This window comes from Mirounga angustirostris, unplaced genomic scaffold (genome assembly GCF_029215605.1).
Source record: "Mirounga angustirostris isolate CCGP_5_RB_7025 unplaced genomic scaffold, mMirAng1.0.hap1 SCAF_2, whole genome shotgun sequence".
Classification (NCBI taxonomy): domain Eukaryota; kingdom Metazoa; phylum Chordata; class Mammalia; order Carnivora; family Phocidae; genus Mirounga; species Mirounga angustirostris.
The window spans coordinates 4,725,509-4,739,750 of record NW_026991710.1 but is presented as its reverse complement, the minus strand read 5'-3'; the positions used below and the strand labels follow the sequence as shown (position 1 = coordinate 4,739,750).

Genomic DNA, 14,242 nt, shown 5'->3' with positions numbered 1-14,242 from the left:
AGACCTCTGTCCACTCTCGTTCCCTCTTCCTTCTGTGCTTGGACAGATGACCAAGGGCCCTTGCCCAGCAGCAGCCTGGTCTGTCTGCTCATCCACCAGGCCTGCCCAGCAGCTCCAAGACCCCACAAGTTAATGCTCCAGCAACCCTAGAGCCGTGCTGGGTCTGACTGCTATGCTTCTGCCCATAACATCTGAGTACTGGGAACACCTTCTACCCCACTCCCTACCGGCTGCTCCTTGGCTCCGGACTCAGCCCTGCTCCCACACTGCAACGGGGTCCCAGCTATGGGGTCCCACTGTCTCCCAGCCGCCATCACACTGTATTATGACCATCTGTTTCTGTCTCCCTGGTTCCAGACCTTTTCCAGGGAGGAGCTGTGCCCGATTCCTCCTTCCCACACCCCCTCCCCACCCACCCACACACCCACTGCAGGCATCCACCCCAGTCTGATGAATGAACCCATACCTAGTTATTGGGTGAATAATTATATCTACGTGATGGACTATTATGCAGCCATTAAAAATTCTTTCCTCGGAAATTATGATAATATGGGGAAATGCTTCATGTGTTAAATATTTTAAAAGATACAAACTGTATTTATATGACCATCTATAGGGGAGTGGTAAGCAGGGAATACAACAAAACTGGAATGTTTCTGGGGGTCAGTGACATTAGGATATTAGTCCCCCCGCCCTTTATTCTACTTCCTGCATTTTTGAATGTTTCTGTAATGAGATAAAATAAATAGAAAAATAACGGGCGCCTGGGTGGCTCAGTTGGTTAAGCAACTGCCTTTGGCTCAGGTCATGATCCTGGAGTCCCGGGATCGAGTCCCGCATCGGGCTCCCTGCTCTGCAGGGAGCCTGCTTCTCCCTCTGACCCTCCCCCCTCTCATGTACTCTCTCTCATTCTCGCTCTCTCAAATAAATAAATAAAATCTTTAAAAAATAAATAAATAAAAATAAAAAATAAATAAATAGAAAAATAAGATTAAAATCTTCTTGCAAGGAGCATCTTAACATACATGAAACTTAGCTCCCACAGTCTGACGAGAGGGACACATTATGATGATGGATTATATTTGCACAGCTTCAATAAAGAGCCTTACCTCCTTGGGGCTATAAAATATTCCGGGTTGTTTTTATCACCTTTCACATTGAAACCTGATGTAGGAGTCACTGTCGTTCAGCCTCTGACTCCTTCAGCCAGTTCATTCCTTGATGGATTGTTCCCAAAGCAGACGGGCTGGCTGGAGGTCTGTGCGGTGAGCAGTGGAGGGAAGCTGTGTGTCCCTCCCACAGTGATCCATGGGCTGCCTGGCCATTTCCACAGCGAGGGATTTGCATTATTTAATATTCTTGAGTCGTTGCCTTCAATTAAGGAGACTACTGACTGCAATCCTTCAGCCAGGGTTTAGAAGATCACTGTGGAAGGGCCTGCAGTATAGAGGCTGCCCATTTGGAATGAGAAAAGGGAGTGCTCAGTTTGGGGGAGCACAAACATGACTGTGCACGCCCAGATCATTCAAAGTGATCTTAATGATCAACCTGGAAATTACACATATCCTGTGACTCTATTTTTTTCAATATTTTATTTATTTAGAGAGAGAGAGAGGTGGAGAGAGTGTGTGCACATGAGCACAGAGGAGAGGCAGAGGGAGAGAGAATCTCAAGCAGACTCCGTGCTGAGCATGAACCCCAACACGGGGCTCAAACTCACGACCTTGAGGTCATGACCTGAGCCAAAACCAAGAGTCGGATGCTCCACCGACTGTACCCCCCCAGGCGCCCCAATGTTCAGTGACTTAAAAAAAAATGCTTAAGTCTTTGAAAATTCTCTTATTGATGGTTTTAAGTGTATAAAGAAATAAAAAATAGCAAAACCAGTATTTATTTAGTATGGTAACTTAAAACCTCAGAAACATAGAGAATTCAAGTGTTTTCTTTTTTTTGTAAAAAACAAACGTACAGAGGGTCGTTCAGATGATGCTGCTTCCGCTGACCCGTCTTCCCAAGCTCAGGTCAGCTCCCAAGATTTTACCCCGGGCACTTTCAGCACCGGGAAACGTCTTCTGGGGTAAGTTCTCCCGCACTCCGTGCCCCCAGTCCCCCCCGCTGCACGCAGGGGTCGGCAACTTCCTCTCTAACTCCGCCCACATTCCGCTCACACCTCTCCTCCTGCATGGCCACCTTCGCTCCCCTGCTGACCATCATCTCTGTTGGCCAATCCCCTCTTCTTGGTTTTCCATTTTTGTAAAGCGTCACACGGGCAGGCGAGGGGGTGGCACCACCAGGTGCTCTGCTGTCTGTGCACGACGATAACATGGGCAGTGGCCAGCCAACGGCAGACACTGAAAGAACTGACCTGGGGACAGTCCACGACGTGCACCTGTCATTTCGAGTGATCCGCGTGCTGAAAAAAGAGCGGCAACGTCCGTGCTTTATGCCGCTCCTCAGAGTCACCGCACCTTGGTAGCTCAAGTCTGATCGACGCCGCTGCAGGTCTGGCGTGATTTAACAGGACTGTGGGCACTGAAATCTGCACATATCCGAACTGTGCAAAGAGAAGACTATTTGTGCCCAGGGGTGTGGGCAGGCACAAGGATGGCATTTGTCCACTGGGTCACTCAAACACATACTTATCCAGCACCTGGTGGGTGGCAGGTGCTGAGCTGTGTAAGACAAAGCAGACATGTCCAATATCTGTATCTACTGATGTTTTCATGGGACAGGACTCTGGGTCCTGGGTTTCAGAAAGGCCTGGGTGCCAGTCCTGTCTTATGATCTGAGTCTCCTGGCTGGGACTGGGAATGAGGGTCCTTCAGTTATAAGGAACAGAAATTGACACAGGCTAACACACACAAGAAGGAAGTCCCTGGAAGGCTCTGGAAGAGCTACAGAATCAAGGAGAGTACAGTAGCTGGACAAGGGGCCTCAGAAGAAGGAGCTGGGCACGACTGGGAATTCAATCTGGGAATCCAGGACTATTCCAGTTATCCACTGCTATGTAACAAATCTCAAAACTCAACAGGTTCCAACAGAAACCATTGCTCTTGTTCATGAATCTGCCATCTGGCTAGGTCTTGGTGAAGATGCATGCACCACCTGAGCAACCTGCCCAGGGTCTCCCCGCTGATGAAGGGTGAGGAGGACCCTGGAAGGACAGAGGGGCACGCCCCAGGGCTGACTCCCAGGATCCAGGCAACCACCCATCAACCTTCTAGACCCATAAGGCAATTGAGAGCCAGACACAGGTTGGGGACACTGAGGGTAAAACTAAGCTTTCCAGAGGAGTAGCAAATGTCTTACGTAGTCAGTGGTCTGTTCTCAAACAGGAAAGACCTAGGAGACAGAACACCCCCATGCAGGTGCAGGACTTGGGATCCTGGTTTGAACCCGGTAACTAGAAAAAGGCATTTTTTTTTTTTTTTAAGATTTTATTTATTTATTTGAGAGAGAGAGAATGAGAGACAGAGAGCATGAGAGGGGGGAGGGTCAGAGGGAGAAGCAGACTCCCTGCCGAGCAGGGAGCCCGATGCGGGACTCGATCCCGGGACTCCAGGATCATGACCTGAGCCGAAGGCAGTCGCTTAACCAACTGAGCCACCCAGGCGCCCCTAGAAAAAGGCATTTTTGAGACAAGTGGGGACCTTGCCAGGATGGCCGAGAATTCGTATGGGAAGGCATGAGTGCTCATCCTGGTAGGGCGGGTGGTGGCACTTGGTCAGGTAAGACGTGCCCTGGCCTGCTGGGGGAGGGGTGAGAGGACCAGAGCCCTGAATTGGCTTAAAAAATTCTTCAGCCAGAAGGAGGGGAAAGTTAACGAAGGGGGCATGGCATAATCTTCAAAGCAGGTGGAGCAAGGCCATGGGCGAGGAGCAATTCCAGGTACTGTTTCCTCTACTTTTGTACATACTTGGAAGTTTCATTAAAACTTTTTTGAGGGACGCCCGGGTGGCTCAGTTGGTTAAGCGTCTGCCTTCAGCTCAGGTCATGATCCCAGGGTCCTGGGATCGAGCCCCACATCGGGCTCCTTGCTCAGTGGGGAGCCTGCTTCTCCCTCTCCCTCTGCGTGCTGCTCCCCCTGCTTGTGCGCGCTCTCTCTCTCTCTGATAAATAAATAAATAAAATCTTAAAAAAAAAAAACTTTTTTGAAATTGAAAAAAAAAAAAAAAACCCAAAAGCTCATACTGATAATGTAAGTAGCTGCCTTTTCTGGAGATTTATGTCCAATATATAGATCATTTCACCCAATACTCACAGAAAGCCCAGGTGGCTGTTCTCTGCTGCTTCACAGGTGGGGAACCGGGTTCTGAGGCTGAAGCACCTGCCAACTGGGCCAGGACCAGAGCTCAAGCCCCAGGGGCCAAAGTCCCAGCCTCCAGCACTGGCAGCCCCAGGTGTCAGGGCCACCATCTCCGTGGGGCAGAAGAATGCAGGAGGCCGGACGGGCCCAGAGGAAGCCCCGGGCCTGAGCTGGCCATCCTATCCCTGCTTGGGGCAGCCGGGACCTCTGAGCTGCCTTTGTTCTGCCTCAATGGGCCATTCAGCCCAGGATTCTGGAGGACAATAGCCTCCACTGTACAAGGAGGCAAGGCCCATCCAGGACAGCACAGTGGCTCCCAGGTGGGCCCTTCACCCCGAGCTGCCTGGCAACTGCTTCCTGGGCTCAGGCAGAGGAGCCCGGACGCTGTCAGGAGACAAACATATGTCACTTTCCACATGCTGTTCTTCCTGCCTGGAATGTACTAGAATGCCATGTCCCAAAGGGCACTGCTCCCTGACCTGGAGAATGCCATTCCCTTCAGTGCCAAAGCACCTGTCCTCTGTAGAGCTGGGACCAGCCCCCAGCCCCACCCCCCACGCCCCCCGACCTTGTGCAGTGGAGGGGATCCCTCCTCCTCCTGGCCCATCTCAATCACCTTTAACCACACACATGGACATGACAGACGCATTGCCACATGCTCAGCATGAGCACCACACCAGGCAGTCCTGGGTTCAAATCCCAGACCCTCCGAGGCCAGGCCCCTAATCAGAACTCAACAGATCTCCCGTCCCTGCCCTGTTGGTCCCTCCACGCAGGGTGGAGGTCAGGAGAGTGTGTTCTGCAGGCAAATGGCCTGTGTTCAAACCCCAGCTCTGCCCCTTATGCATGGGACTCTGGGCCAGTGCCCAAACCTCAGCTTTCTCTCCTGTAAAATGGGGAAAATGCATACAACACTGGGTTTTGTTGGGAACCAATAAGATGAGGTACTTAGCATCACGTCTGGCATATAGTATGCACTCAATAGATGGTTAATCATATTAACGGCTATTACGTTTGTTTTATAACTATTTATACTGAAGTCCACATGGGTCATTCTGCACGAGGGCCGCTGCACACCAGAGCAGTGGCCAGACGCATCGCTCTTGCAGGGCCCGGTTTACCTAGCAGGACTCCCCAGGGCACTCTGCTGGAGGCCACTCTCTCTCAGTGGCATCCAAGACCCTGGGAGAGACAGGCCCGTGTCTCAAGAACACAGCCTGGCTCGCGTCCACAAAATGAAACCAGGAGCACAGAGCTCTCGAAACGTGCCTTCTAGGACCTGGAGTATTTGCCCCAGAGGCAGTGAGACTGGAGAAGTGGGGTGCAGGGGCTGTGTGGGAGAGCAGAGAATAGAGAGCAAACTATTCTGTGTGCCAGCAGGGAGACCTGAGTGGGGAGACAGGGCTACAGCCCGCAGGGGCTCATGGAAAGACAGCATCACCAAGCAGAGCCCCAGGGGACAGGGTGCCAAGTGGGTGTGAACAGCTGAAACAGGGGACCTGAGAGACGCTTTCCAATACTGTTCTACCTGGCGATATGGCAGCATTTAGTGCTGGTCATCCATCCTTCTTCCCTCCCCTGCCCCTTCCTAGCTGGACTGGCAGGCCTGGGACTCCACGGCCCTCCTGTTCTCTTCCCACCTGAGTGACTACCCCAACTGAGCCCCAGACTTCTCACTCTCTGTCCTTTAGGTGTTGGCAAACCTCAGGTTCTGCCTGAGCTCTCTCCTCTCCCTGCTCTGACCCCACACTCACCCTCCCAGCCCCAGCACACGAGCTTCTTCTGTGCCCAGAACACAGGGGTAGCTCCAGAGATAACTGTCCAACGACTGAATGAATGAATGAATGAATGACAGCAGTGAACTTGCTCCTCGATGCTGCACGTCCAGCATCTCATGTCCCCCCGGCATATAAGGGGGAGCAGTAAATGTCTGTTGAACAAAAGGGAAAAAAAATGTCCCACCTCATTGGTGTTCAGACATAAATTAAAACAAATATTTTTCATCTATGATAGCTGCAGAGGTCAAATGAATTGGGATACCAAATGCTGATCAGCATGTGGTAAAACAGAAAAACTCTCTGGAGAATAATTTGGCATGTGTGTCAAGAACATTAAACACACTCACAATTTTTACATAAAATTGCATGCACAGGATTCTCTCGTAAGAAATTATTCCAAAGTTAGGGGGAGGGATGGGAGTAGGGTATCTTCGTACACAGAAGGGGCTTGTTCACTCGGCGTTAGTTATAAGAGAAAAAGAGCCACCTCGTTATCCAACAATCAGGGGGTGATTAAGTGGACTATGGCACACCTATCACAGGAATAGTGTGCAACCAATGAAGGATGGAGTCTGAGGGCGGCGCTGGGGTTGCCAATTGGGCACCCCTCCCCCTGGCTAGGACTTGAGACCACACAGGGAAGGTGCACAAGAGGGAAATTTAAAAAAAAAATTTTTTTTTTGCTTTATTAATGGTAATGGTAGGGGGAGCCAGGGACCCCTTAGTCTACTGCTCCTCCCCTTGGGCCTGTGGGGAGAGAGAGGTCTAAAGGCTGCAATCTGCAATAAGAGCCCTATAGGCATCTCCTTGGAACATCCCACGGGGTGAGGGGCCCAATGGGTAGGCAAGGAGCAGGGACCTTTAACACTTTAGCTCCGCCCAATAGGGAGAAGTTGCCCAATGGGTGACAGGTCTCACATCTCCACCAATCACAAAAGCCAAAGGGGATGGGAGGCGGGCCAAGGGGCCTTTCCCCCTGGAATTCCAGCCTGGCCCCTACAGCAAAGCAGAGCCAATTCTATCATTTGTAGGGCCCAGTGCAAAATGAAAATGCAGAGCACCCTGTTCAAAAAGCAGGGGGAGGGCGCCTGGGTGGCTCAGTTGGTTAAGCGACTGCCTTCGGCTCAGGTCATGATCCCGGAGTCCCGGGATCGAGTCCCACATCGGGCTCCCGGCTCAGCGGGAGCTTCTCCCTCAGACCCTCTCCCCTCTCATGCTGTTTCTCTCTCTTTCTCTCAAATAAATAAATAAATAAAATCTTAAAAAAAAAAAAAAAAAGGCAGGGGGAAACCGTCATTAAAGATACTAAAATATGGGGCGCCTGGGTGGCTCAGCTGTTAAGTCTCTGCCTTCGGCTCAGGTCATGATCTCAGGGTCCTGGGATCAAGTCCTGCATCAGGCTCCCTGCTCCGCGGGGAGTCTGCTTCTCCCTCTCCCTCTGCCCCTGCTTGTGTTCCCTCTCTCGCTGTCTCTCTCTCTCTGTCAAATAAATAAATAAAATCTTAAAAAAAAAAAAAGATACTAAAATATAGCGCTCTTTCATTTTCCCCATGACTTGCCATGGTGTTATTTGCCACTTTGTGCCAATAGAAAAGAATAAAAGTTTTAATTGCTAGCATGAATTTTGTCACTCATCATTCTATTATGCAATTCCAGTTTAAAATGCAAATATAAGAATATTTAACTGGAATGCAGAATCACTGAAATACACAATTTGTATCTGGTAGCTTCCATAGGCACGTGTTCTTTCTTCTTACAGGGCAGTGGGGACTCGACCCCAAGCAGCTCATCTGGTTTTATTTCACTTTTAGATGCTTGCACACTCCCTTGGCGCCATGATGAAGAGGGGTTGAAAGGGAAGGACTATGGCTGTCCCATCTTTTCCTTTCCTTCTGGGTCATCCTGTTCAGCATCAGTGATTAGTTCACACAAGGACGTAATACGGGGAAGAGGGTATGATAACTGGGTTCCTTGGTCCCTCATGCTCCTTGGAATGTCACTTTCTCCTTTCTGCGTCCAAATCTGGTTCACATGGAGCAGAGTGGCTTCTCCAGGCTGTCAGCACCCACTGCTGCCTACAGGGTCGTGGGCACACTGATCCAGGGCAAGAGCACAGACCGTGCAGGAGCTCAGTAACACTAAAAGTGCACACAAGGTAAGTGTGTATGGAAGCCACACAAAACAGCTGAAACAGGTGTTGTGCGCGTCACCTCTGCTCAGTGCCCGATCCACTGTCCCATCAGCCGTGACTTACAAAACGCAGTTCGAAGATAAAATTATAAAAATTTCAACATGGCTACGGCAGAGCGCGAAACCAAAAACAGGTCCTTCTGAGTGTGGAGCCCCATGTGACTGCACGGGTTGCACAACCAGGAAGCCAGCCAAGCACTGGGAAACTCTATTATAAGCTCATGCTTCATTTAAAAAGTCGCCTTCGACATGGTTTATATGGAGCGATTACAGCTTTTATTAAACACAGACGTGGGCATTAAAAAAAGACTGGAAGGAACTATCACAAATTGCTAACAATGTGCATCTTTGTGGGGCAGACTGGATACTGTCCTTTCTCCTTCATCCCCATGGCGACTCCAGTCCTGGTCATTAAACCCGGGGTGACACACAGCCACGTTTCCCGTTCTCCAGACCTACAACCACATCTTACAACAACGTCCCCTGGCTCTGCAGTCTTCAAGGATAAAAACCAAAAGCTGTAGCAAGTTAAAACCACCAGGAGATGATGTGGAAAAATTTTATTAGAATCTGATTCCCATCTTGCAGAAAGAAAATGAGAGAAAGCCTAGCCCGTGACTGCACCAACCTTTCCGTTAGGATTGATTAAAAATAAACGAGTATGTTGCTTACAGCCTGGGAGCTGGCCCATTCGGTGGTTTGGGGAAACCGATAACAACAGGAACCCCTCCACACAGGTGGACCTTTGGAGTCCGTGGGCCCTTTGCTCCTCTGGGCCATGTGACAACCCAGGGCAGGAGGCAGGGCAAGGAGACTGAGGCTCACAGAGGTGGTGTGGCTGAACGGAGAACATCCAGCAGTGAGCCCCCCACCCCCCTGCAGCCACCTTCGCTGCCCCCACCCCTAAAATGGAGACAGCATGAGCTTGAGAAACTCTAGGATTGCGCGTGGAAGTGATGTTCTTAAGTGGAAGGAAGAGGTGGAGATCCAGCAGTCCACTGCTTGATTTTCCAAACCAAAGGCTGGCTTTCCCTACTGTCCCCCTGGGCTGGCTTTAGGGCAGCACCACAAGGGACCCCCTCTGAGCCTCCACTTCCTCATGGAGTGGGGACGGGGTGGGGTTAGCCAGTCTGACGATGGTTCTTAGGGCTACTCTAACTCTAACCCCAAAGGAGCACGCATGATTGTTGGCAGACCAGTTATTAAACACTGACTGGGTCCCAGGCTCTGGGCCCGGCATGTTTACACACATCAAGCCATTTCGCGTGATGAGTTCACGGAGAGTGTTCCTTCCACGAAGCAGGGTGGGGGGGTTCACGACATGTTACCACATCAAACAACGGTACGTCCCTGGTTTCAAGTGATCTAAAGACGCTAAGGTCCTGAGAGACTGTGTGACCTGCCCAAGATGGTAAGCCCAGAGTCAGACCCCACCGAGAACAGGGGTCTCCCGACACCAGATCCCGGGATCTCTCTTCCAGCTGGAAATGCTTCCTCAGGACAGCCGAGGAAGGGAAACCAGAACTAGGCAGCTCTGACTTGAGTACAATGAAAGCCATCACCGAGGACTCCTCAAGCAGGAAGCGAACACATCAAACTCCCTCTTGGTTTCCGGGATCTCAGATCTTGGCCGTGAGTGACAAGGGAGCCTCCTGGTCTTCCGGATAACCAGGAAAGAGGGTGCTGTTGGTGAGGGAATGTGCCAGCCCACGGAACGGGAAGCCCAGGGGTGGGTGGACATCAGGCCCGGTTAACCCAGGGAGTCACAGTGTCCCCGATGCCACTCATGCTCTGCCTGGGCACCAACAGCATTGTTGGCTTAGGGCTTACGCCCCTCGTGGCCTCAAGGTGGCTTCGGGCAACAACGGGGCTTCCCTGTCCCTTCACGAGAGAGACTGACTTCCTGCAGCTCTACTTTCCACTCAAGCCCCAGAACAGCTTCCCGTGTCCGTTCTAGAACCATCACTGCCAGACGGATGCACTACCCCAGGGCCAAGCTGGCCCAGCCTATGGCCACAGGTCTCTGGCTGGGAACCGCTATGCTCTTGGTGGGGTGAGGGGTCGGCTGTTGGGGAGCTCAGGCTCAATACCCTCCACGGGGGGGGCAAATTTAACTGAACACTGGTCTCCCACAAACAGCACGCCTCTCCAGTATGGTCCAGGCCTGGGCAGAAGGCCGACATGATCCCCACGCAGTTAGTTCAAAACATGAGGACAACTCCATGCCGTGGAATCCACCCCACTGTTGGGTTCAGACAGGCCTGCGACAGTCTCCTGACCCTACCAACTCCTTGTCCCAGCCCCTGCTTCATTTGCTCAGCCACACGATCCATGGGGATATGCACATGGCTCTGAAATCACGTGGAATGCACAAGAATGGCAAGCATATTGGGGTCAGGGCAACAGAGGCATCTTTCCTCCTGGGGATCCAAGAGGCACGCGTATATGACAGAGGTTCATGTCTGAGATGCTCGCGGGAGGAAAAGCTGGGACTGGGGTCCTAGCAGGAAAGCGTGCCCTCAAGCACCTTCACCTTCAGGCACCTGGGAGTGACCACTGCCACCTCCCCTGGGCTGTGAGCCCCCATATCTGACCCCTCACTGCCTGCCCAGAGCCACACCCAGCAGAGGACAGGCCTGTAAACACTGCTGCAGGAAGGGGGAGGAAGGGGTTTGTAGACCAGACTAGCCTAGAGATGCCCACTTCACTCACCCCAAAGCTGAGCTCTGTGGCTGCAGCAAGGGAACAGAGCCAGGAAGCATCTTTCCTGGGCCATATCTGGCTCTTGAGAAAAATCTAAACACACAGAGACTTCCTGGCACTCTCCTACCCCTGGCGGTCCCTCTCTCAAGGGTCCAGGTCCTTCTACTGTCTTGAGAGACTCAGCTGTACTGCTCTCCCCAACACCCACCCAACCTTTCAAAGTTCTCTGTGTCCCAAGGTGGCCTGCACCCATGCTTAGTGATGACAACAACACTCTATCAGCTGAGCTGAGCCAGGAGTTAAAGATTGGGGGGGGGGGGGGGGCTGCTCTGACTAATTCATACCAAGGTGTGAATGACTAACAAAAATCTAAACTTTTCCCAAAGTATTTGAGATTTTACAAGAGGAGATTCAGGAACTCCAGCAGGACTCCCACTGGCAAAGATGGCATTTAACTTGAAACCTAAAGGATGAGAAGGAGTCAGCCATAAGAAGAGCAGGAGGGGGATATTCTAGATAGAGAACACAGCCAGTACAAATGCTGTGAGGCAAGAAAAAAAAAAATGACCTGCTTAAGGAACAGGAAGTAGACCAGAGCCACTGGGGTGTAGTGAGTGAGCGTTTGTGGGCCAAATGACCAAGTGGGACAGATATTTGTGCACCTGGGTCTTCTGCAAAACCTCAGCATCCATTATCTGCTCATGAAGTTCTTCCAGGAACCTTATAAATTATACCTGTGCCACCGATTAAATGCCTCCAACAGACCAAGCACTGTGCTGGGTATTTTCTGTATTAGCATAATCACTGATCATCCCAACAGTAATAACGTGAGATAAGTTATTATTATTTCTCCCTTTACAAAGGGAGAAAGTGAAGCTCAGAAAGGTTTAATAACTTGTCCAAGATTACAAAGCGTGAGAAGAGTCAGAAGCAGGATTTGAACGTAAGTCTAACTGACATCCAACTCTGCAACCTACCCCGCTCTGAGCACAAAATGCAAGATGCAACGCTGGGCAAGTCTGTTTTCATGCACGGAGGCCAGAAATCTCCTATAATTCTAATTCTAACAATTACAGTGATTGCTTCCTCTCCTAGACCCTACCCTCCCTGAGGACAGGAATTTCCGATCTCGCTCGTCTCTGCATCCCAGCCCCTGAGCCCTATGCCCTACACATACCGGCACTCAGTTTGGGATGTGGAGAAAGTCAAGCCTCGGTTTCTTCTATAAAATGGGACTGTGGGTATGCGAGACCTTGTGTGAGGCCCCAGCACAGGCAGGTGTTCAACATACCTCAGCTGTCAGTTAACAATTTACAGTTCCCAGGTGGCCCCTTCATCCACCATCCCACCTGCCCCTCACAGAAACCCTAAGACCGAAACTGTCGGCAGGATGGTACTATGCACTTCCACTCTACAGATGGGGAAACCAAGACTTAGTGAGAAGAGCTTCCCCTCAATAGCACAGCGCTCCCTTCTAGAATATAGGCTGCCCAAGGGCAGAATCATTGTCTAGTCCCCAGGGCTGAAACAGTGACTGGCACATAGTAGGTGTTCAAGTAAATATTTGTTAAATGAATGAAGAGGAAATAAAAACATCACTTCTTTCTCAAACGATGCACTTCCCCTTTGCTCTCCTCTGCTAAGAGCTGGTAAATCTCTGGAAGAAAGCTGGAAAGCGAGCCTCTGGGGGGCTGGGGGGGGCGGGATCTGGCACTGGATTTTTTTTTCCTGGATCCCTCTTCGTCTCCAGGGAGTGGGTGGGATGAAGAAGGAATTAAGGTTGGCAAATGTCCACTATGGGTCAGGCATAGGGCTTTTTACTTTTAATCACAGGGTCCTGCGTCCCGTCCCATCATCCTCAACGTAGAGATGAGAAAACAGAGGCTTCGGGCAGAAAGCCAGACAGGGATGCCCTGCCAAGATCTCCTCGCAGCCAGAGCCAGACCACTAGGGCACCTGCCAACAACCCAGAGGCCTCTCTCACCCTCTGCACTCGCTCTCGGCAGCCTGCGAGCAGAAAAAACACCCCGGCTCACGGCTGATTCTTCCTCAACCTCAACAAGGCAGGCCACAAAGGGCCGCTTTCAGCTCCCTGGGCCCCTGAAAGCCCTAGCTTGGGGGCTGAGCCCTCACCCAGCCAGGCAGCCCTGCCCCCTCCCCCCCATCAGCAAAGCGTGACTCAGCGGTTCTCCTCCGGGGGGCGGAAAGCGCCACCCCTCAGCATCCCTCCGCCCAGGTTACACAAACAGCCTCTGCTCTCCGGGACTGGACGCGCGGGTCCGGCCCCGCGCTGGCCCCGCGCTGGCCCCGCGCTCCCCGGCCTCCGCAGGGCTCCGGCTACCGCTTGGCCTCATTTCCGGCGGAGCCAGGCACTAGAGCCGCGGACACCACCCGGGAGTCGAGTCACCGCCGCCAAGCCCACACAGGTTCCCTGACACAGACCCCCACGCGCGCCAGCCCCGCGGAACGCCGTGCGCAGGGCCCCTCCCACTGGGGCACCCACCAGGGGACCTCTTGCTACCAACCCACCAACACTGATGCGGCCAGTTCAGCGGCCCCCAGGGAAGGTGCAGCCAGACCCTAACCCTGGAAGGTCTCCAGCCCAAGTGTCCCCACTGCTGCATGCTGACACCCCGCGGCTAGCTGTCCCCATCTTCAATCAAGGATTCGCTCCGCGGGCCCCTGGCTGCGGCTTGGGAGCTGTCCCCCACCATTCTCTGGGCAAGGTGGAGTAGAGGGACCCTTGGAAGTCACTGGCCCATCAGCGCTGACCACCTGGATTCTACCACCTCGGGGGGGGGGGGGGGTTGGGCTTGGGCCTGTTAGGCCAGTTTGGGGGATTTCAAATGCAGGGCGCGTTTGGGATGGCATGTCCCACTTTTTTGGGAAAATTCTGACAGTTTGGGGCCAGCTCCTTCTGTCTCAGTATAACTCACTGGGAATAAAAGACCAAACCCAAACGGCCGCCTTCTCCCACCCACGAGGGGCCCCTGCCTCTGGAGGCACAAGGAGGGGCCCAGGACAGCGAGCCTCTGGGGGGAAGGGGGAAAATCTGGCATTGGATTTTTTTTTTTCCCTGGGTCCCTCTTCTTCTCCGGGGAGTGGGCAGCCTAGAAAATTCTGTGGGCTTCGGGCAGGGCTGAAAGAGCAAACCCAGGATTCTAAGCCACTACATTTCCCCGGATTTCTTCACCACATTAGCCGCAGGAGTGGCTTTTTTACAAATGACGGCCAGGGCTGATTCAGGATGCCACCAGGCCTGGCG

The 14,242-nt window shown here is 52.2% G+C and overlaps 1 protein-coding gene across 2 annotated transcripts in view; it reads right to left on the bottom strand.

Annotated features, from left to right (window-relative positions):
• Positions 1 to 14,242, bottom strand: part of PPP2R2C (protein phosphatase 2 regulatory subunit Bgamma) — a 134,281-nt gene that overhangs the window by 119,594 nt on the left and 445 nt on the right. The gene's annotated exons all lie outside the window — the stretch shown is intronic.